Consider the following 20944-nt stretch of genomic DNA (forward strand, 5'->3'; position numbering starts at 1 on the left):
AGTCCCATTCCCATTTCTGGTTGCCCAGAGGCCCTACTTCCTGTGTGTGACGCCGAGCCGTAGGATTGCGGGCAGGAGCCAAGTTCTCCATACAGTAAAGACCCCAGTGTGCCTTGGTTACAGTAATATACCTGGCTTCCTTCCTGGCAGGGAAGTGACAGGCGGCTATGCCCCTGCTTTGTTCGTGGGCCTCCTGATCCAGCAGTTCCCTTGGCTCTGCCCCTGTCGTCAGCTGCCCCTAGGATAACTCTGAGCCCTAGCCACTTCTCTGGTAGATTTCCCTATTCCCCCACTACAGTCACACCTGAATAAGGCAACTCAGACCTTTCAGAGATGTGTCCTGAACCTCTTGTTTTCTGAAATACCTATCTGGTGGTTGTGAGACTTAAGGCCAGCGTCCCCGAGAGACTTTTTCTATTTCTCCTAGTAAACCTAGACTCATCTTCTGTCACCTTCAACTCTACTCCAATTGTGTTCTTTCAACCCAGACCTCTGACCCTGCTTTTTACTTCTGCCATTTCATCCTCGCTCCTGCTTCCTTTCCTAAATCCATACGTCTCTTTTGGCCTTCCTAGCCCTGGGCCAAGTTCCTTCCTCTTTGCTCAGTTTTTACCCCTTTCCTTCATTCTCCCATCCAACTTTCAGTCCTTCCTTTCTCACGCCCCAGTTAGCAGCATCTGAAAATTCGAAAGGTTTGTTACTCGTCTATTAATTGTATTCCATTTACTTATTCAGTTCTATACCTGTCTTACCTGTGTATGGAAGAACAGCTGGTAGCCAAGGTGGCACCAAGAATCCTAGCAGCTCTCACTTGACGTATCCGTAGTAGTCGGCAATTTCCATTTCGTTTTCCCTCTCGGTGAAAAATTGCAGCTTGCCCGAAGAGGTGTATCTGGCAGCATTCTCCCGTTGTTGTTGAGCCCGCCTCTTCATGGCCTCTCGCTCTGGCCTCTGCTCTTGTTCGATGGGCTTTGACATGACTGGCTCAGGCACGTTGGGTTCCCTCCATGGAACTCGTTGCTTGCTGAAGTCTTGGAGTAGAAATTGGGTTTGGAGCTTGGGTGGGGACTGGCGCTTATTCACAGCAGGGGGAACAGGCTCCCGCTGGAGAGGAGCGCCAGATGAAGTTTTGGAGGGTGCAGGCCTAGGAGCAGCAGACTGAGGGACACGAGGCTGGGTATGGTTGGTCCAAGCCGGTTGGGTTGGGTTGGTCACAGTTGGCTGAGCTGGTTTGGCGGGGCCTGGCAAAGAGGCAGGAGCTGGCTGGTGGGATGAATTGGCTGCAGCAGGTTGAGCTGAGTCAGTAGAACCAGGCTGGGCACGGTAAGCCCCAGCAGGCCGATGTGAGGCCAGAGACTGTGGCCTCCGAGGAGCGGGTCGAGCTTGAGGCTTGTCCCAGGCAGAAAAAGGCAGAGGTATCAACTTGACCTTCCCAGGAGGAGGCCGCTCATACTGGGCTGGAGACGGACACTCTGTTTCAGCACTGCTGTCTGGTTTCTGGGCTTGGACTTGCGTTTTCTCAGGACCCTTCCCCTCACGTGGGGTATGCCGCCATGGCTGGATAGCTGGGGGTGGCTGGGGGTCTTTGGGGTTGCTTGACTTTCCCAAGAGCCGACAGGAAGAGAGCCCAGTTTTCGTCTCATTCTTCTTCCCCAGCGCATGAAGAACCTTCACAGACTCCAGCATGCGCACGCCAAGGGAGGTTCGAGGCTTTTGAAAGCTCTGTTGGAGAAGCTCAGTTTGGTGTTCCTTTCGCTTCGTGTGGGGGATTGCTGGCTTCTCTTCTGCCTTGACTTTGTTCCCTGACTGCTTGTTCTCCTCAGCCTTGTTTCTCCCTCTGGTCCTTTTGGTCTTTTCCTGCCCGTGGCTCTTAGTTTTGCTGATCTTTCTGGATGCAGCTTTCTGAGGTTTGCCTTGAGAGTGCTTGGCCGTGTTCACAGGAGCCCTGTCACTGACTGCAGCGTGGCATATAACCACTTCTCCCCCTAACGGGCACTCTGGATTCTTTGGCTGGATTTTGGCCTTGGGAGCGCCACTGATAGGCTCAGAGGCTTTCTGTTTGTTCTTCCTGGGTTGATCAGAGGGAACCTTTATGACACTTGGCTTTTCCTGCACCTGATTCACCTTAATGGCTCTGGTGTCTTTAGCTTTGATCACGTTGGGACCTTGGGATTGATCAAGATCTTTCAAAGGATTAAAGAGCTGGGGAAGGTGAATATCCTCCGCCAGTGTAGTAATGTCTGCAAGACCACTGCTAGGTTCAATCCCATTTTCAAGTGTCCCTAGGTCCTGACGACTCCGGCTGTTCTCTCCCAGATCAGCATTTTCAGAACCAGGCTGCTCCTCTTGGCTGAGGGGATCGGTGCAGGCCAGCGGCTGGTGAATATCAGGGATTCCTAAAGGGAGTAGTGGAGGATCTTGGTTCTCTGTTGGGATCTGGTAGGCATCCAGAGGCTTTGAAAGCTTGGTTTTGATATCATCCACGTGCTTACTCTCTATTTGTCCCTGGCTTGGAGCTGGAGGCAGGGCCAGGAGACGCCTGGCACTCTGGACTGGAGCTGTCACTGAAATGTCCCCAAGTTCAGATGGTGGGTTACTCTCAAGTATGTGGCTGTTTCTGCTACTGCAGGACTTGGGGAGTTCTTGACTTTGTGTCACACAAAACGTCTGGCTTGGAGGTTGCAATCCCAGGGAATTTTTCATCACCAGGGGGGAGGTCTCCATCCCTACAAAGGGATCAAGGGAGAAGTCAGTCCCTGGTAAGTGAGATGCTCCCCCTAAACACCAACACAGCAGTCGTGTACCTTTCAAGGGGTTCAGGGGCAAGATGGGCAAGGCATTTCTACTAACTCTTCTTAAGGATCACGGACGGTGCCCTATGCTACGAGGTAAGCGGTGACTGTTGTAATTCTTACTGGTGAGCCTTTCCTGTCGCTGATTCTCGGCTCGCTTTGTATTTCATAGGACTGTTATAAGTCCAATACAAAATGAGTCTTATTTTTAAAAACCTGAAATGTTTTACAAAGCCTAGCATTCTCATATAGGGTCCTTTCCATTCTCCCCACTTTCCCGAGAGGCCAAGAACACGTCACACCATGAACTAGGAGAGGGGGTAGAGCCCTTGCTGATGAAATACATCAACAAAGACAGAGTCTTAGCCTGCTTGCTCTCTGGACAGGATCTCGGACCACAAGGTCTTCAATCCTGGTATAAATGAAGGAAGTGAGGACAGTTCAACTGGCACTCTCATAACAAGAGTTCTGAAACACCTTCCGAAGAGACTATAGCAGTAGATGAGGGAAGGGAGTGCTACAGTGTGGCAGTACAGGGGGAACGATCGGCTACAGCAGTGAAAAGTGTGGTACCGATTGGTGTGCTCTCGGGGTTCTTGTACATGTAGCATAGATGACCTCTACAGTGGCCCTCCCACCGTCCCACCTGCATTAGGTGTTCTTTTTTTTTGTAATTTATGTTTATGTATTTATTTACTGTTTGAACTTATTTATTCTACGTATTTATTTTTTTGGCTGCACTGGGTCTCTCATTGCTGTGCACGGGCTTTCTCTAGTTGGCGGCTAGCGGGGGCTACTCTCGGTTGCGGTGTGCGGGCTTCTCATCGCGGTGGCTTCTCTTGTTGCGGAGCATGGGCTGTAGGCACGTGGGCTTCGGTAGTTGAGGCTCACGGGCTCTAGAATGCAGGCTCCGTCGTTGTGGCACATGCGCTTAGTTGCTGCACGGCATGTGGGATCTTCGCAGACCAGGGCTCGAACCCGTGTCCCCCGCATTGCATTGGCAGGCGGATTCTTAACCACGGCGCCACCAGGGAAGCCCTAGGTGTTCTCATAGAGAGTCTAAAAACAGAGGGCACTGAGCGAAGGTAGTGGTTATTAAAGGCTCAGGATCTAAATTCTACCTGCCTCTACACCCCTTCCCAGCTGTCGATTTGACCCCATTTTTGAATGCCGACCTCATTCTTCAACTTTCTCTGGCGTTTGTTATACTCACCTTGAAAACTTGTTTCTGTGATGCGTTGAGCAGACACAGGGTGGCAGACTGCAGAGGTGGAAGCTGGTGGTCGGATATTTGTGGGCTGAATCTCCTTCAGTCCCATTCCCATTTCTGGTTGCCCAGAGGCCCGACTTCCTGTGTATGACGCCGAGCCGTAGGATTGCGGGCAGGAGCCAAGTTCTCCATACAGTAAAGACCCCAGTGTGCCTTGGTTATAGTAATATACCTGGCTCCCTTCCTGGCAGGGAAGTGGCAGGCGGCTCTGCCCCTGATTTGGAATCTGAGATGGTGTTCCCTGAGCAAGGCTGGCAGAAAGCGATGGATGTAGAGGGACCATGTTCTTGGCGTCTGAAGTTTTATCATCCTGGGCTGCCAGAAACATGGAGGAGGCAGCTGTGTGGCGGTCAGTGAGTGCCAGAGTAAAGTCTCCGAGTGAAGAAGAATTCTTTTCAGTGCTTGCTGTGATGTCCCACTCAAGAACACCTGGATAGGAAGCAGCTGAAGTGGAGATCTGGCTGTGGTCAGTAACTCCAGATAACATAGTCGTGCTAGAATGTTGGTAAAGGTAGGCACTACCCATGAGTGTCTGGAAAGGGGTACCAGTAGCCGATGCCGCACTGACGGCAGGGGCAGAGACTCTGGAGAAGTTGCAGACACTTCGTGTTAGGGAAGTTGCATTGCTCACCACAGGAGGAGAATGCTGCAGAGAATTTAGAGTTCCAAGTAGAGATGGATGTTGGAAATTTTCTGTAAGAACAAGAGGGTCATGAAAAACTCAGGGAGGTTGAGAAATTCTCACTACGTTTGAGGAACGGCATCATCTGAAGGTTCTTGCTATCAGGACACCTCTACTATCACTACTTCCTGAGAAACCCAAAATCAGACAGTTGATGATGGCTGTAAGGACTGAGCAGTTTTCCACTCTTCTCTATTAACTGCCTGTGCTCCCATCTTGGGCACAGACGGGCAGAAGAGCCAAGTGGTGTGGTTCAGAGATTGTTCTCTAGGCTGGAAGCAACCTTCTCCCTGCCCTGTCTTTCCCTTCGGCCTGCACTCGTATTGACTTCTATGCTATTTCCTAGACTGGAAGCATTTTAGAACTAGGAGGCCCTTAGAGAACTTCGATGTTCTCAGTCTCATTTCGTGAGTAAGGAAACTGAGGCTCAGAGAGGTCGGGTTGACTTGTTCAAGTTCTCTCATTATGTTAGTATCATTACCAGGTTTCAGAACCTAAGTATCCTGACTTCCTTGCCAGGACTCCACTCTGAGCATGATACTGCCAGAAAGCAGGAGAAATAGAACTTATAATATAGGCATTTTTTTTGTCCATTAGAAAACAGTACGGCTATTACCATTGTCGTCTTCAGTGTCTCCCTTTGCTTGTGCAGTTCCCACGCTATTACCTAGAGGTGACGTACAGCTCAGTCCAACTGGTGAATTGAAAGAGTCATTTTTGCCCTCTTCAAGCCTGGTTTCTCATCCTACCTCAAAATGATTACCCGAAAGTGGATTTCTTAAGTGCTTTTGGAAAGGGAAAAGTTATCTGATTACTTCAGATTACTCACCTATAAAGTGGTTATAACACCACCACCAATAATAATAGCAGTAATAATTAATAGATGAATAAGCTGATCTGTTGCGTATGATTTATATGGAGGAAGATACAATAAGTTCTAGAAAGACAAAGAAAAATCATGACAAGCATATTACGTTAACGAAAAAGAAATCCATAGATATTAATGAAAACTGGGGTATGTGGCAAGTATCAAAGCCTAATGAATTTACTGACAAATGGCATTCTGTACCATCCATGCAATATTATGAAAGTGAATTTTGCCCACTCTATTTTAGTGAATACTATTAACCAGAAAACACGATGGAGGTGATAGAGGTGAATGAATTCCTAGCCAATGCATACAGACAGAGAAGGTATGTCAGTAAAAAATGCATAACAAGCAACAGAATGCAATAAATGTGCATGTATAGGTAGCCACAACACATATAGACAAGTATTTCAATGAAAACCGGTACGAAGCAGACAGCAAAATAATAAGTGTAAAAGAGTTTCATTATTGTGCTCCTTCATATTTTTACCCAGCAAGTAAGAGGTATTAAGCCTAGGAGAAATATATATTTCAATGAATATAGCTTATATAATAAGCAGAAAGGAAGCTTAAAATGTATCAGGAAGGTTTTTGGATTTATCCTAGAACTTAGATTAGAATCATCTTCAGCATCCAGGAAGATGGCATCCCAAAACCTCAAAAAACCATCATGCCTAGAATCCAATTAAAAAAGATTTTCAAATGTAAGAAAATCCACAGGACTCCACAATATGGTTTTCGATAAACGTGGATGTTTGTTTGTTTTGTTTCTTTGGCCGCGCCGCGTGGCCCTGGCCGTGAAAGCACCGAGTCCTAAGCACTGGACCGCCAGGGAATTCCCTAAGTGGGGGGAATTAGAGATGTGGGGCTTGACTTTTTCTTCTTCTTCTTCGGTAGCTAAGATCTACAAGCGAACGATGGCTGTTGATCAATGTGCTCTCTGTGTTAGGAAGGAAATAACTGTAAAAATGAAAAGCAGCCTTGCCTTAGAACCTACATATCACACCAAGGAAAATAGTCCTTCTGATTCAATTTAGAAGATATCACTTAAAATGTTGAATTGGTGAAATGTCTACCTAGTTTAAAAATTAGAAAGAATAAAACACTGAAAAGCAGCCCCCTAGATAACCACTGTGGTTGCTTGTTTATAGGAGGCATCATTTCTAAAACGTATTTCTAAAATGTTTATATTCAAAACTGTCAAGTGGCCAACTGTATTCAGAGAGGCAATAAAAGAAAGAAAACGGAGTATGACTTTTCTGATAAGCTGCCTTTCCCGGTGATCCCCTGTTCTGGCCTTACTTTCCTTCTTAGTCTGTTAATGTAAGGGTTTGCTACCATCAACTTGGTTTTGCCCTGCTCTGAGCAGGTTTCCCTCTGTGCTGTTTCTGCTTTAATTGAAAATCTTTGGTTCCCATCAGCATTCCATTGCAAACTCCGTTTTTCTTGAGAGCTCCTCTATGCTTTCCCTCTTCATTCTTACATTTTCTCCCATCTCTTGGTGCCTGTTGGCCTGTGCTAATGAAAACCATCCTAAACTTCCTTACGCTCGACTCTGTGCCTCCCTGTAGAGCCCAGTACTCTCCATCCTCTCTCCCTATTCTCTCTTTTCAACTAGTCGAAATCCTAGTGGAGGGAGACCATTAGAGATGAAACATCTTGGTATATATTGCTAGTTTTCTATGTCCCCTGGCTTTTCTATGTTTCTGTTGAAACACTCTTGAGAAGTGTCTGATTTCGTTTTCTACATGGGTACCCTTTAAGGCTCAATACTGGAAAAGAAGGGGATCAGAGTGATCAACCCAATGTGGTATCCTAACGTAACAGTTAAGGAAAGCAACAGGCTTTGTGAGACAGCCAGTGATTTGTCCAAAGTCACACAGATAGTAAACGTCAAAGTCAAAAGTGAAATTAGGTCTCCAGACTTGTAGTTCAATACTTTCCCTCATTATTCCATGCTATTTTGAATCTCCTACTCAATTTAGGGGCAAAAGAAATCGAACGCAAAACTTTCCAAAGTTTCTTTTCTTACCTGACATGGTCAGAGAAGAGGAAGCATCCACTGCAGGTACAAGGGATGAGGAGACAACACTAGAGGATGTCTGAGTGGCTGCAGCTGAACGGCGCACGTGTCCAGTACAGAGGTCACTGGTTACTGGTCCAAACAGCTCCACGGAAACCCCAAGGCTCTACCAAGTGGTAGTAGGTTTGGTAGGAGAGTGATGTCACAAAGCAGGCAGTTGAAAGGTATGAGAGAGCCAATAGGGAGGTCCGATCCCCAACAGGAAGGCGGGCTTGGGTGAAGAGAGTGTAGGAGAGCTAAAACAACACCTGAGTTTCTGAGCTCTGGGGAGGAAATCCTAGAAGACAGATTTACCTCCCCCAGGCTCTTCCATTAGGGAAATCATTGCCACATTTCTTACAGACGTTCATTAATACACTGAACTAAGAGTTACTTATATTCTACAGAGTATTCTATTTTATGTATCATATACTTAGAGCTATATAGATCTTATTTAATTAATAATCCTTAGGAAGGAAAGAGCCATCTAGTTTGAACTATTACAGTTGTTCTGAAATCAGATGTGTCTAATGAGTGAACTGATAGCAGCTTTTAAGGAGCCAAAGTAGGGATTAAGAAGCTCTCTTTGTAACTTGGTTCAAGAGTAGGGTGAAGTTTGTTGAGTGTACCTTGTGGAGAATGTTGTGGTCCAAGGCTCTTCTCTTTTAGTTTCTTCTCCTTGACTCCTACCTTCCTTGGGCTGGGCTAGGCTGGGGGCCAGGTTGGACGTGCGACTTAACATTTCTCTTCCGCTTTCTCTTTTTTTTTTTTTCTTCCATTATGGGCATTGCTTCGAGGACAAGCCTTGATCTTGCATTGGACGTTACTTCCTGTCAACTTCCAGCAGCAGGAGTCTTCTTTTCAGTGCTTGATGCTTCACGAAATAGACTCTGCCCGTTGGCAGCAAATACCAGAGAGCTAGGAGACAGAGCTGGTTGCAGACCTTTCCTCTTCCAGCCTTTGGTTGCAATTGTTTGGCCCATAATTTGCTAGCTCTAGTTCCTTGGGCCACACAGGTATCCTGCCATCTCCAGCTCTTGTTATATGTGAGAGACATTCTGAACACTGTCCCTTTTTCTTTGCACAGAAGTATATACAGTGTGGCAGCTACTGTAATCTCCTCCGCCTTGCAAACAGCCACTCTAGAATCTTGGACCTCTAGGACTCTCTGTCTTGCATGCTTGGGGGCAAGGCCAAGCAAAATGAAGAGGAGAATAATTAGAGAAAGAGGAGGACGTTGGTGGAGAATTGGGAGCAGGTAAGGTGAAAGGGCACAGGAGAAAAGAGATGCATGTAGACTTTTTGGTTTCTGTGGGAAACAGGTTGACACACTTGGGCCTCATTTGGTATTAACAGAACAGAGAGTTAAAGATCTAAGTAGCTAGATAGTGTGCAGCAACTGCCATGAAGTCTGTACACTGAAGAGAACAGTCTCACATCTAGTTTTCATTTTGTTTTATGTCATAGTACCTTATTTGTAGCATTCACTGGTGTGTTTGTAGAATACAGATGTTTTCAAATGCTCTGGTTTTGTCTACATGGTTATCTCCTTGTCCTGTTTGTAAGGAATCCAACATTGTAAGACATATTGCATGTTTTTCTCTTGACGATTGTTGACCTTGAAGCGTCATGAACTGACTTGAGCTGTTGGATTCTGTGGAGAAACGTTCAAAAGGGTCTGTGAAAAAGGCACTGTGGTGAGTCGCATTATGCACCCGAGCGTAAGGAGCAAGATATCTGCCACCAGCCCAGCTTGGCCTGGATTGCCTCTGTTTTAGTTCCCCTGGTTAGTGCTTTTCTCCCTAACCACTCTTGTGACTGTGATAATGTGAGTAAGGGCGGAGTTGCTAATGATCTATGTGTGAGGTAAGCTGGTTTGAGGGAGGAAATCTATGGACCTAGTCATTTTCCTTGGTGGTAAGCTTTCAGGGGTGCAGAGATTGATCTTCCTGGGGCCTTTTCTGGTCCCAGGAAGATATCGCATAGATGGGACCTCCCAAGACACACATTGAATCTTTAGGCCTGTTTTTCCTATTATGAGGTACGAGTTTCTTCACTGATGGGGATGATGCTTATCTGAGAAGAAATTGTGAAAGGTGGTGTAGTGTAGAGGTGTGGCTTAAGCTTTTAAGTTTTCCTCCAGGTTTTTCCCCTAAGCTTCCTACTTCGGACGGCCTACTTACATGATACTAGTAGGTGATGTCCGGCTAACAACTTCCTAAATATACCTGCAAGCCAGATCAGTGTCTCTTTTCTCTGTATTCCCATGGAAATCAAGAGTCCCGCCGAATTTTCCATCGAAACAGTTGATTTGTGTTGTCTCTAGGAATTCTAAAGGGCGTACCGTTGCTTCCTAACCGGTGTCATTTGGGAGATCCGCCTCTGTACGTTCAAATGATTAATTTTGAGACTTTGCTCATGTGTGCAGTAAACCCTTGAATTCCCTAAGACCTTCCTTTCCTCCATCTCCTACCCCATTAAGCCCGCTTCAGTTCATCTCCTGAATTTCTTTGGAATCTGTCAGCCAGCTCTTCCTCAACTTCCTAATACTGAACTTGCCTGTCTGTTGCGATTAGGTCCTAACTAGTGTCCATATATCTTGTTTCCTTCCAATCCACTCTTCACACAAGAAACCTTCAAAGCAAGTTGGAACGTTGCTCATAAACATCGCTCACAAGCATTGTTTTGAGAATAGAAAACACACTGTTGGCCTTTAAGACTCTGCGTGGTCTAGAATCCTCTCTGCTTCTCTAGTCCCATCTTGTGCCACTTTTGCCCTCACTTTCTATGCTTCAGATACACTGAATTAACCTTAGTTCTCACTCATCTGACAGAAGTCAGTTCAGATACTATTTTTCACTGTGATTCCTAGCATTAAGGAATTTGATTATCAGGTTTTGTATGAGGACTATTTCATCAGGGGTACAGAAGTTCTGGCCATCTCTGGTTTTGGATATCCCTTATTTGTTGAGACCTTTGCGTTGTTTGGTTGCCTTTTGTCTGTTTTCCAGATGGGAAAACAGGAACAAGGGAAGTATAGGTTATTACTAGGTGGGGTTGAGCAAGTGGAGCAGCAAACTGCAAAGCAGAAAGAAGAGGGACGTACTATAGAGGGATATGACTTCCATTCTCAAGGCGCCTGCATCCTGTGCAGGGAGACAGCCTAACATAAAATGTGCCTAACAACAAATATATTGACTTCTTACTAAAAATCTCCAGTTCATAGAACCGAGGGGTTTGTACCTTCTCCTTTAAAAGTGATAGTCCTGGGACTTCCCCGGTGGTCCCGTGGTGAAGACTCTGCGCTTCCAATGCAGCAGGCGTGGGTTCAATCCCTGGTTGGGGAGCTAAGATCCCACATGCTGCGCAGCCAAAGAAATTTTTTTCGAACGTTATACTCCTGTATTGTTGGCTTTAGTGGTTTAGATTTTGTTGTACTGTTAAGAAGATTTCAGTTTATTTACCGGGAACAAACAACACATAATGTAAGAATAGTTTCCCAGAAACGATTTCCATCATTCTCTTCCTCCCTTTCTCCCGCAGACTGGTGTTTCACCTTGACAAGTTCTCTGTCATTCCATAGGAAAGCTGTCTGGCTTGGAGGTTGCAATCCCAGGGAATTTTTCATCAGCGGGGAAGTCTCCATCACTACAGAGGAATCAAGGGAGAAGTCAGTCCCTGGTAAGTGAGATGCTCCCCCTAAACACCAACACAGCAGTCGTGTACCTTTCAAGGGGTTCAGGGGCAAGATGGGCAAGGCATTTCTACTAACTCTTCTTAAGGATCACGGACAGTGCCCTATGCTACGAGGTAAGCGGTGACTGCTGTAGTTCTTACTGGTGATCCTTTCCTGTCACTGATTCTCGGCTTTCTTTGTATTTCATAGGACTGTTGTCAGTCCAATACAAAATGAGTCTTATTTTTAAAAACCTGAAATGTTTTACAGAGCCTAGCATTCTCATATAGGGTCCTTTCCATTCTCCCCACTTTCCCGAGAGGCCAAGAACACTTCACACCATGAACTAGGAGAGGGGGTAGAGCCCTTTCTGATGAAATACATCAACAAAGACAGAGCCTTAGCCTGCTTGCTCTCTGGACAGGATCTCGGACCACAAGGTCTTCAATCCTGGTATAAATGAAGGAAGTGAGGACAGTTCAACTGGCACTCTCATAACAAGAGTTCTGAAACACCTTCCAAAGAGACTATAGCAGTAGATGAGGGAAGGGAGTGCTACAGTGTGGCAGTACAGGGGGAATGATCGGCTACAGCAGTGAAAAGTGTGGTACCGATCGGTGTGCTCTCGGGGTTCTTGTACATGTAGCATAGATGACCTCTACGGTGGCCCTCCCACCTTCCCACCTGCATTAGGTGTTCTTTTTTTTTGTAATTTATGTTTATGTATTTATTTACTGTTTGAACTTATTTATTCTACGTATTTATTTTTTTGGCCGCACTGGGTCTCTCATTGCTGTGCACGGGCTTTCTCTAGTTGGCGGCTAGCGGGGGCTACTCTCGGTTGCGGTGTGCGGGCATCTCATCGCGGTGGCTTCTCTTGTTGCGGAGCATGGGCTGTAGGCACGTGGGCTTCGGTAGTTGAGGCTCACGGGCTCTAGAATGCAGGCTCCGTCGTTGTGGCACATGCGCTTAGTTGCTGCACGGCATGTGGGATCTTCGCAGACCAGGGCTCGAACCCGTGTCCCCTGCATTGGCAGGCGCCACCAGGGAAGCCCTAGGTGTTCTCATATAGAGTCTAAAAACAGAGAGCACTGAGAGAAGGTAGTGGTTATTAAAGGCTCAGGATCTAAATTCTACCTGTCTCTACACCCCTTCCCAGCTGTCGATTTGACCCCATTTTTGAATGCTGACCTCATTGTTCAACTTTTCTCTGCCGTCTGTATACTCACCTTGAAAACTTGTTTCTGTGATGCGTTGAGCAGACACAGGGTGGCAGACTGCAGAGGTGGAAGCTGGTGGTCGGATATTTGTGGGCTGAATCTCCTTCAGTCCCATTCCCATTTCTGGTTGCCCAGAGGCCCTACTTCCTGTGTGTGACGCCGAGCCGTAGGATTGCGGGCAGGAGCCAAGTTCTCCATACAGTAAAGACCCCAGTGTGCCTTGGTTACAGTAATATACCTGGCTTCCTTCCTGGCAGGGAAGTGACAGGCGGCTATGCCCCTGCTTTGTTCGTGGGCCTCCTGATCCAGCAGTTCCCTTGGCTCTGCCCCTGTCGTCAGCTGCCCCTAGGATAACTCTGAGCCCTAGCCACTTCTCTGGTAGATTTCCCTATTCCCCCACTACAGTCACACCTGAATAAGGCAACTCAGACCTTTCAGAGATGTGTCCTGAACCTCTTGTTTTCTGAAATACCTATCTGGTGGTTGTGAGACTTAAGGCCAGCGTCCCCGAGAGACTTTTTCTATTTCTCCTAGTAAACCTAGACTCATCTTCTGTCACCTTCAACTCTACTCCAATTGTGTTCTTTCAACCCAGACCTCTGACCCTGCTTTTTACTTCTGCCATTTCATCCTCGCTCCTGCTTCCTTTCCTAAATCCATACGTCTCTTTTGGCCTTCCTAGCCCTGGGCCAAGTTCCTTCCTCTTTGCTCAGTTTTTACCCCTTTCCTTCATTCTCCCATCCAACTTTCAGTCCTTCCTTTCTCACGCCCCAGTTAGCAGCATCTGAAAATTCGAAAGGTTTGTTACTCGTCTATTAATTGTATTCCATTTACTTATTCAGTTCTATACCTGTCTTACCTGTGTATGGAAGAACAGCTGGTAGCCAAGGTGGCACCAAGAATCCTAGCAGCTCTCACTTGACGTATCCGTAGTAGTCGGCAATTTCCATTTCGTTTTCCCTCTCGGTGAAAAATTGCAGCTTGCCCGAAGAGGTGTATCTGGCAGCATTCTCCCGTTGTTGTTGAGCCCGCCTCTTCATGGCCTCTCGCTCTGGCCTCTGCTCTTGTTCGATGGGCTTTGACATGACTGGCTCAGGCACGTTGGGTTCCCTCCATGGAACTCGTTGCTTGCTGAAGTCTTGGAGTAGAAATTGGGTTTGGAGCTTGGGTGGGGACTGGCGCTTATTCACAGCAGGGGGAACAGGCTCCCGCTGGAGAGGAGCGCCAGATGAAGTTTTGGAGGGTGCAGGCCTAGGAGCAGCAGACTGAGGGACACGAGGCTGGGTATGGTTGGTCCAAGCCGGTTGGGTTGGGTTGGTCACAGTTGGCTGAGCTGGTTTGGCGGGGCCTGGCAAAGAGGCAGGAGCTGGCTGGTGGGATGAATTGGCTGCAGCAGGTTGAGCTGAGTCAGTAGAACCAGGCTGGGCACGGTAAGCCCCAGCAGGCCGATGTGAGGCCAGAGACTGTGGCCTCCGAGGAGCGGGTCGAGCTTGAGGCTTGTCCCAGGCAGAAAAAGGCAGAGGTATCAACTTGACCTTCCCAGGAGGAGGCCGCTCATACTGGGCTGGAGACGGACACTCTGTTTCAGCACTGCTGTCTGGTTTCTGGGCTTGGACTTGCGTTTTCTCAGGACCCTTCCCCTCACGTGGGGTATGCCGCCATGGCTGGATAGCTGGGGGTGGCTGGGGGTCTTTGGGGTTGCTTGACTTTCCCAAGAGCCGACAGGAAGAGAGCCCAGTTTTCGTCTCATTCTTCTTCCCCAGCGCATGAAGAACCTTCACAGACTCCAGCATGCGCACGCCAAGGGAGGTTCGAGGCTTTTGAAAGCTCTGTTGGAGAAGCTCAGTTTGGTGTTCCTTTCGCTTCGTGTGGGGGATTGCTGGCTTCTCTTCTGCCTTGACTTTGTTCCCTGACTGCTTGTTCTCCTCAGCCTTGTTTCTCCCTCTGGTCCTTTTGGTCTTTTCCTGCCCGTGGCTCTTAGTTTTGCTGATCTTTCTGGATGCAGCTTTCTGAGGTTTGCCTTGAGAGTGCTTGGCCGTGTTCACAGGAGCCCTGTCACTGACTGCAGCGTGGCATATAACCACTTCTCCCCCTAACGGGCACTCTGGATTCTTTGGCTGGATTTTGGCCTTGGGAGCGCCACTGATAGGCTCAGAGGCTTTCTGTTTGTTCTTCCTGGGTTGATCAGAGGGAACCTTTATGACACTTGGCTTTTCCTGCACCGGATTCACCTTAATGGCTCTGGTGTCTTTAGCTTTGATCACGTTGGGACCTTGGGATTGATCAAGATCTTTCAAAGGATTAAAGAGCTGGGGAAGGTGAATATCCTCCGCCAGTGTAGTAATGTCTGCAAGACCACTGCTAGGTTCAATCCCATTTTCAAGTGTCCCTAGGTCCTGACGACTCCGGCTGTTCTCTCCCAGATCAGCATTTTCAGAACCAGGCTGCTCCTCTTGGCTGAGGGGATCGGTGCAGGCCAGCGGCTGGTGAATATCAGGGATTCCTAAAGGGAGTAGTGGAGGATCTTGGTTCTCTGTTGGGATCTGGTAGGCATCCAGAGGCTTTGAAAGCTTGGTTTTGATATCATCCACGTGCTTACTCTCTATTTGTCCCTGGCTTGGAGCTGGAGGCAGGGCCAGGAGACGCCTGGCACTCTGGACTGGAGCTGTCACTGAAATGTCCCCAAGTTCAGATGGTGGGTTACTCTCAAGTATGTGGCTGTTTCTGCTACTGCAGGACTTGGGGAGTTCTTGACTTTGTGTCACACAAAACGTCTGGCTTGGAGGTTGCAATCCCAGGGAATTTTTCATCACCAGGGGGGAGGTCTCCATCCCTACAAAGGGATCAAGGGAGAAGTCAGTCCCTGGTAAGTGAGATGCTCCCCCTAAACACCAACACAGCAGTCGTGTACCTTTCAAGGGGTTCAGGGGCAAGATGGGCAAGGCATTTCTACTAACTCTTCTTAAGGATCACGGACGGTGCCCTATGCTACGAGGTAAGCGGTGACTGTTGTAATTCTTACTGGTGAGCCTTTCCTGTCGCTGATTCTCGGCTCGCTTTGTATTTCATAGGACTGTTATAAGTCCAATACAAAATGAGTCTTATTTTTAAAAACCTGAAATGTTTTACAAAGCCTAGCATTCTCATATAGGGTCCTTTCCATTCTCCCCACTTTCCCGAGAGGCCAAGAACACGTCACACCATGAACTAGGAGAGGGGGTAGAGCCCTTGCTGATGAAATACATCAACAAAGACAGAGTCTTAGCCTGCTTGCTCTCTGGACAGGATCTCGGACCACAAGGTCTTCAATCCTGGTATAAATGAAGGAAGTGAGGACAGTTCAACTGGCACTCTCATAACAAGAGTTCTGAAACACCTTCCGAAGAGACTATAGCAGTAGATGAGGGAAGGGAGTGCTACAGTGTGGCAGTACAGGGGGAACGATCGGCTACAGCAGTGAAAAGTGTGGTACCGATTGGTGTGCTCTCGGGGTTCTTGTACATGTAGCATAGATGACCTCTACAGTGGCCCTCCCACCGTCCCACCTGCATTAGGTGTTCTTTTTTTTTGTAATTTATGTTTATGTATTTATTTACTGTTTGAACTTATTTATTCTACGTATTTATTTTTTTGGCTGCACTGGGTCTCTCATTGCTGTGCACGGGCTTTCTCTAGTTGGCGGCTAGCGGGGGCTACTCTCGGTTGCGGTGTGCGGGCTTCTCATCGCGGTGGCTTCTCTTGTTGCGGAGCATGGGCTGTAGGCACGTGGGCTTCGGTAGTTGAGGCTCACGGGCTCTAGAATGCAGGCTCCGTCGTTGTGGCACATGCGCTTAGTTGCTGCACGGCATGTGGGATCTTCGCAGACCAGGGCTCGAACCCGTGTCCCCCGCATTGCATTGGCAGGCGGATTCTTAACCACGGCGCCACCAGGGAAGCCCTAGGTGTTCTCATAGAGAGTCTAAAAACAGAGGGCACTGAGCGAAGGTAGTGGTTATTAAAGGCTCAGGATCTAAATTCTACCTGCCTCTACACCCCTTCCCAGCTGTCGATTTGACCCCATTTTTGAATGCCGACCTCATTCTTCAACTTTCTCTGGCGTTTGTTATACTCACCTTGAAAACTTGTTTCTGTGATGCGTTGAGCAGACACAGGGTGGCAGACTGCAGAGGTGGAAGCTGGTGGTCGGATATTTGTGGGCTGAATCTCCTTCAGTCCCATTCCCATTTCTGGTTGCCCAGAGGCCCGACTTCCTGTGTATGACGCCGAGCCGTAGGATTGCGGGCAGGAGCCAAGTTCTCCATACAGTAAAGACCCCAGTGTGCCTTGGTTATAGTAATATACCTGGCTCCCTTCCTGGCAGGGAAGTGGCAGGCGGCTCTGCCCCTGATTTGGAATCTGAGATGGTGTTCCCTGAGCAAGGCTGGCAGAAAGCGATGGATGTAGAGGGACCATGTTCTTGGCGTCTGAAGTTTTATCATCCTGGGCTGCCAGAAACATGGAGGAGGCAGCTGTGTGGCGGTCAGTGAGTGCCAGAGTAAAGTCTCCGAGTGAAGAAGAATTCTTTTCAGTGCTTGCTGTGATGTCCCACTCAAGAACACCTGGATAGGAAGCAGCTGAAGTGGAGATCTGGCTGTGGTCAGTAACTCCAGATAACATAGTCGTGCTAGAATGTTGGTAAAGGTAGGCACTACCCATGAGTGTCTGGAAAGGGGTACCAGTAGCCGATGCCGCACTGACGGCAGGGGCAGAGACTCTGGAGAAGTTGCAGACACTTCGTGTTAGGGAAGTTGCATTGCTCACCACAGGAGGAGAATGCTGCAGAGAATTTAGAGTTCCAAGTAGAGATGGATGTTGGAAATTTTCTGTAAGAACAAGAGGGTCATGAAAAACTCAGGGAGGTTGAGAAATTCTCACTACGTTTGAGGAACGGCATCATCTGAAGGTTCTTGCTATCAGGACACCTCTACTATCACTACTTCCTGAGAAACCCAAAATCAGACAGTTGATGATGGCTGTAAGGACTGAGCAGTTTTCCACTCTTCTCTATTAACTGCCTGTGCTCCCATCTTGGGCACAGACGGGCAGAAGAGCCAAGTGGTGTGGTTCAGAGATTGTTCTCTAGGCTGGAAGCAACCTTCTCCCTGCCCTGTCTTTCCCTTCGGCCTGCACTCGTATTGACTTCTATGCTATTTCCTAGACTGGAAGCATTTTAGAACTAGGAGGCCCTTAGAGAACTTCGATGTTCTCAGTCTCATTTCGTGAGTAAGGAAACTGAGGCTCAGAGAGGTCGGGTTGACTTGTTCAAGTTCTCTCATTATGTTAGTATCATTACCAGGTTTCAGAACCTAAGTATCCTGACTTCCTTGCCAGGACTCCACTCTGAGCATGATACTGCCAGAAAGCAGGAGAAATAGAACTTATAATATAGGCATTTTTTTTGTCCATTAGAAAACAGTACGGCTATTACCATTGTCGTCTTCAGTGTCTCCCTTTGCTTGTGCAGTTCCCACGCTATTACCTAGAGGTGACGTACAGCTCAGTCCAACTGGTGAATTGAAAGAGTCATTTTTGCCCTCTTCAAGCCTGGTTTCTCATCCTACCTCAAAATGATTACCCGAAAGTGGATTTCTTAAGTGCTTTTGGAAAGGGAAAAGTTATCTGATTACTTCAGATTACTCACCTATAAAGTGGTTATAACACCACCACCAATAATAATAGCAGTAATAATTAATAGATGAATAAGCTGATCTGTTGCGTATGATTTATATGGAGGAAGATACAATAAGTTCTAGAAAGACAAAGAAAAATCATGACAAGCATATTACGTTAACGAAAAAGAAATCCATAGATATTAATGAAAACTGGGGTATGTGGCAAGTATCAAAGCCTAATGAATTTACTGACAAATGGCATTCTGTACCATCCATGCAATATTATGAAAGTGAATTTTGCCCACTCTATTTTAGTGAATACTATTAACCAGAAAACACGATGGAGGTGATAGAGGTGAATGAATTCCTAGCCAATGCATACAGACAGAGAAGGTATGTCAGTAAAAAATGCATAACAAGCAACAGAATGCAATAAATGTGCATGTATAGGTAGCCACAACACATATAGACAAGTATTTCAATGAAAACCGGTACGAAGCAGACAGCAAAATAATAAGTGTAAAAGAGTTTCATTATTGTGCTCCTTCATATTTTTACCCAGCAAGTAAGAGGTATTAAGCCTAGGAGAAATATATATTTCAATGAATATAGCTTATATAATAAGCAGAAAGGAAGCTTAAAATGTATCAGGAAGGTTTTTGGATTTATCCTAGAACTTAGATTAGAATCATCTTCAGCATCCAGGAAGATGGCATCCCAAAACCTCAAAAAACCATCATGCCTAGAATCCAATTAAAAAAGATTTTCAAATGTAAGAAAATCCACAGGACTCCACAATATGGTTTTCGATAAACGTGGATGTTTGTTTGTTTTGTTTCTTTGGCCGCGCCGCGTGGCCCTGGCCGTGAAAGCACCGAGTCCTAAGCACTGGACCGCCAGGGAATTCCCTAAGTGGGGGGAATTAGAGATGTGGGGCTTGACTTTTTCTTCTTCTTCTTCGGTAGCTAAGATCTACAAGCGAACGATGGCTGTTGATCAATGTGCTCTCTGTGTTAGGAAGGAAATAACTGTAAAAATGAAAAGCAGCCTTGCCTTAGAACCTACATATCACACCAAGGAAAATAGTCCTTCTGATTCAATTTAGAAGATATCACTTAAAATGTTGAATTGGTGAAATGTCTACCTAGTTTAAAAATTAGAAAGAATAAAACACTGAAAAGCAGCCCCCTAGATAACCACTGTGGTTGCTTGTTTATAGGAGGCATCATTTCTAAAACGTATTTCTAAAATGTTTATATTCAAAACTGTCAAGTGGCCAACTGTATTCAGAGAGGCAATAAAAGAAAGAAAACGGAGTATGACTTTTCTGATAAGCTGCCTTTCCCGGTGATCCCCTGTTCTGGCCTTACTTTCCTTCTTAGTCTGTTAATGTAAGGGTTTGCTACCATCAACTTGGTTTTGCCCTGCTCTGAGCAGGTTTCCCTCTGTGCTGTTTCTGCTTTAATTGAAAATCTTTGGTTCCCATCAGCATTCCATTGCAAACTCCGTTTTTCTTGAGAGCTCCTCTATGCTTTCCCTCTTCATTCTTACATTTTCTCCCATCTCTTGGTGCCTGTTGGCCTGTGCTAATGAAAACCATCCTAAACTTCCTTACGCTCGACTCTGTGCCTCCCTGTAGAGCCCAGTACTCTCCATCCTCTCTCCCTATTCTCTCTTTTCAACTAGTCGAAATCCTAGTGGAGGGAGACCATTAGAGATGAAACATCTTGGTATATATTGCTAGTTTTCTATGTCCCCTGGCTTTTCTATGTTTCTGTTGAAACACTCTTGAGAAGTGTCTGATTTCGTTTTCTACATGGGTACCCTTTAAGGCTCAATACTGGAAAAGAAGGGGATCAGAGTGATCAACCCAATGTGGTATCCTAACGTAACAGTTAAGGAAAGCAACAGGCTTTGTGAGACAGCCAGTGATTTGTCCAAAGTCACACAGATAGTAAACGTCAAAGTCAAAAGTGAAATTAGGTCTCCAGACTTGTAGTTCAATACTTTCCCTCATTATTCCATGCTATTTTGAATCTCCTACTCAATTTAGGGGCAAAAGAAATCGAACGCAAAACTTTCCAAAGTTTCTTTTCTTACCTGACATGGTCAGAGAAGAGGAAGCATCCACTGCAGGTACAAGGGATGAGGAGACAACACTAGAGGATGTCTGAGTGGCTGCAGCTGAACGGCGCACGTGTCCAGTACAGAGGTCACTGGTTACTGGTCCAAACAGCTCCACGGAAACCCCAAGGCTCTACCAAGTGGTAGTAGGTTTGGTAGGAGAGTGATGTCACAAAGCAGGCAGTTGAAAGGTATGAGAGAGCCAATAGGGAGGTCCGATCCCCAACAGGAAGGCGGGCTTGGGTGAAGAGAGTGTAGGAGAGCTAAAACAACACCTGAGTTTCTGAGCTCTGGGGAGGAAATCCTAGAAGACAGATTTACCTCCCCCAGGCTCTTCCATTAGGGAAATCATTGCCACATTTCTTACAGACGTTCATTAATACACTGAACTAAGAGTTACTTATATTCTACAGAGTATTCTATTTTATGTATCATATACTTAGAGCTATATAGATCTTATTTAATTAATAATCCTTAGGAAGGAAAGAGCCATCTAGTTTGAACTATTACAGTTGTTCTGAAATCAGATGTGTCTAATGAGTGAACTGATAGCAGCTTTTAAGGAGCCAAAGTAGGGATTAAGAAGCTCTCTTTGTAAC

This window comes from Balaenoptera borealis, assembly GCF_965194805.1.
Source record: "Balaenoptera borealis genome assembly, contig: HAP1_SCAFFOLD_1426, whole genome shotgun sequence".
NCBI lineage: Eukaryota > Metazoa > Chordata > Mammalia > Artiodactyla > Balaenopteridae > Balaenoptera > Balaenoptera borealis.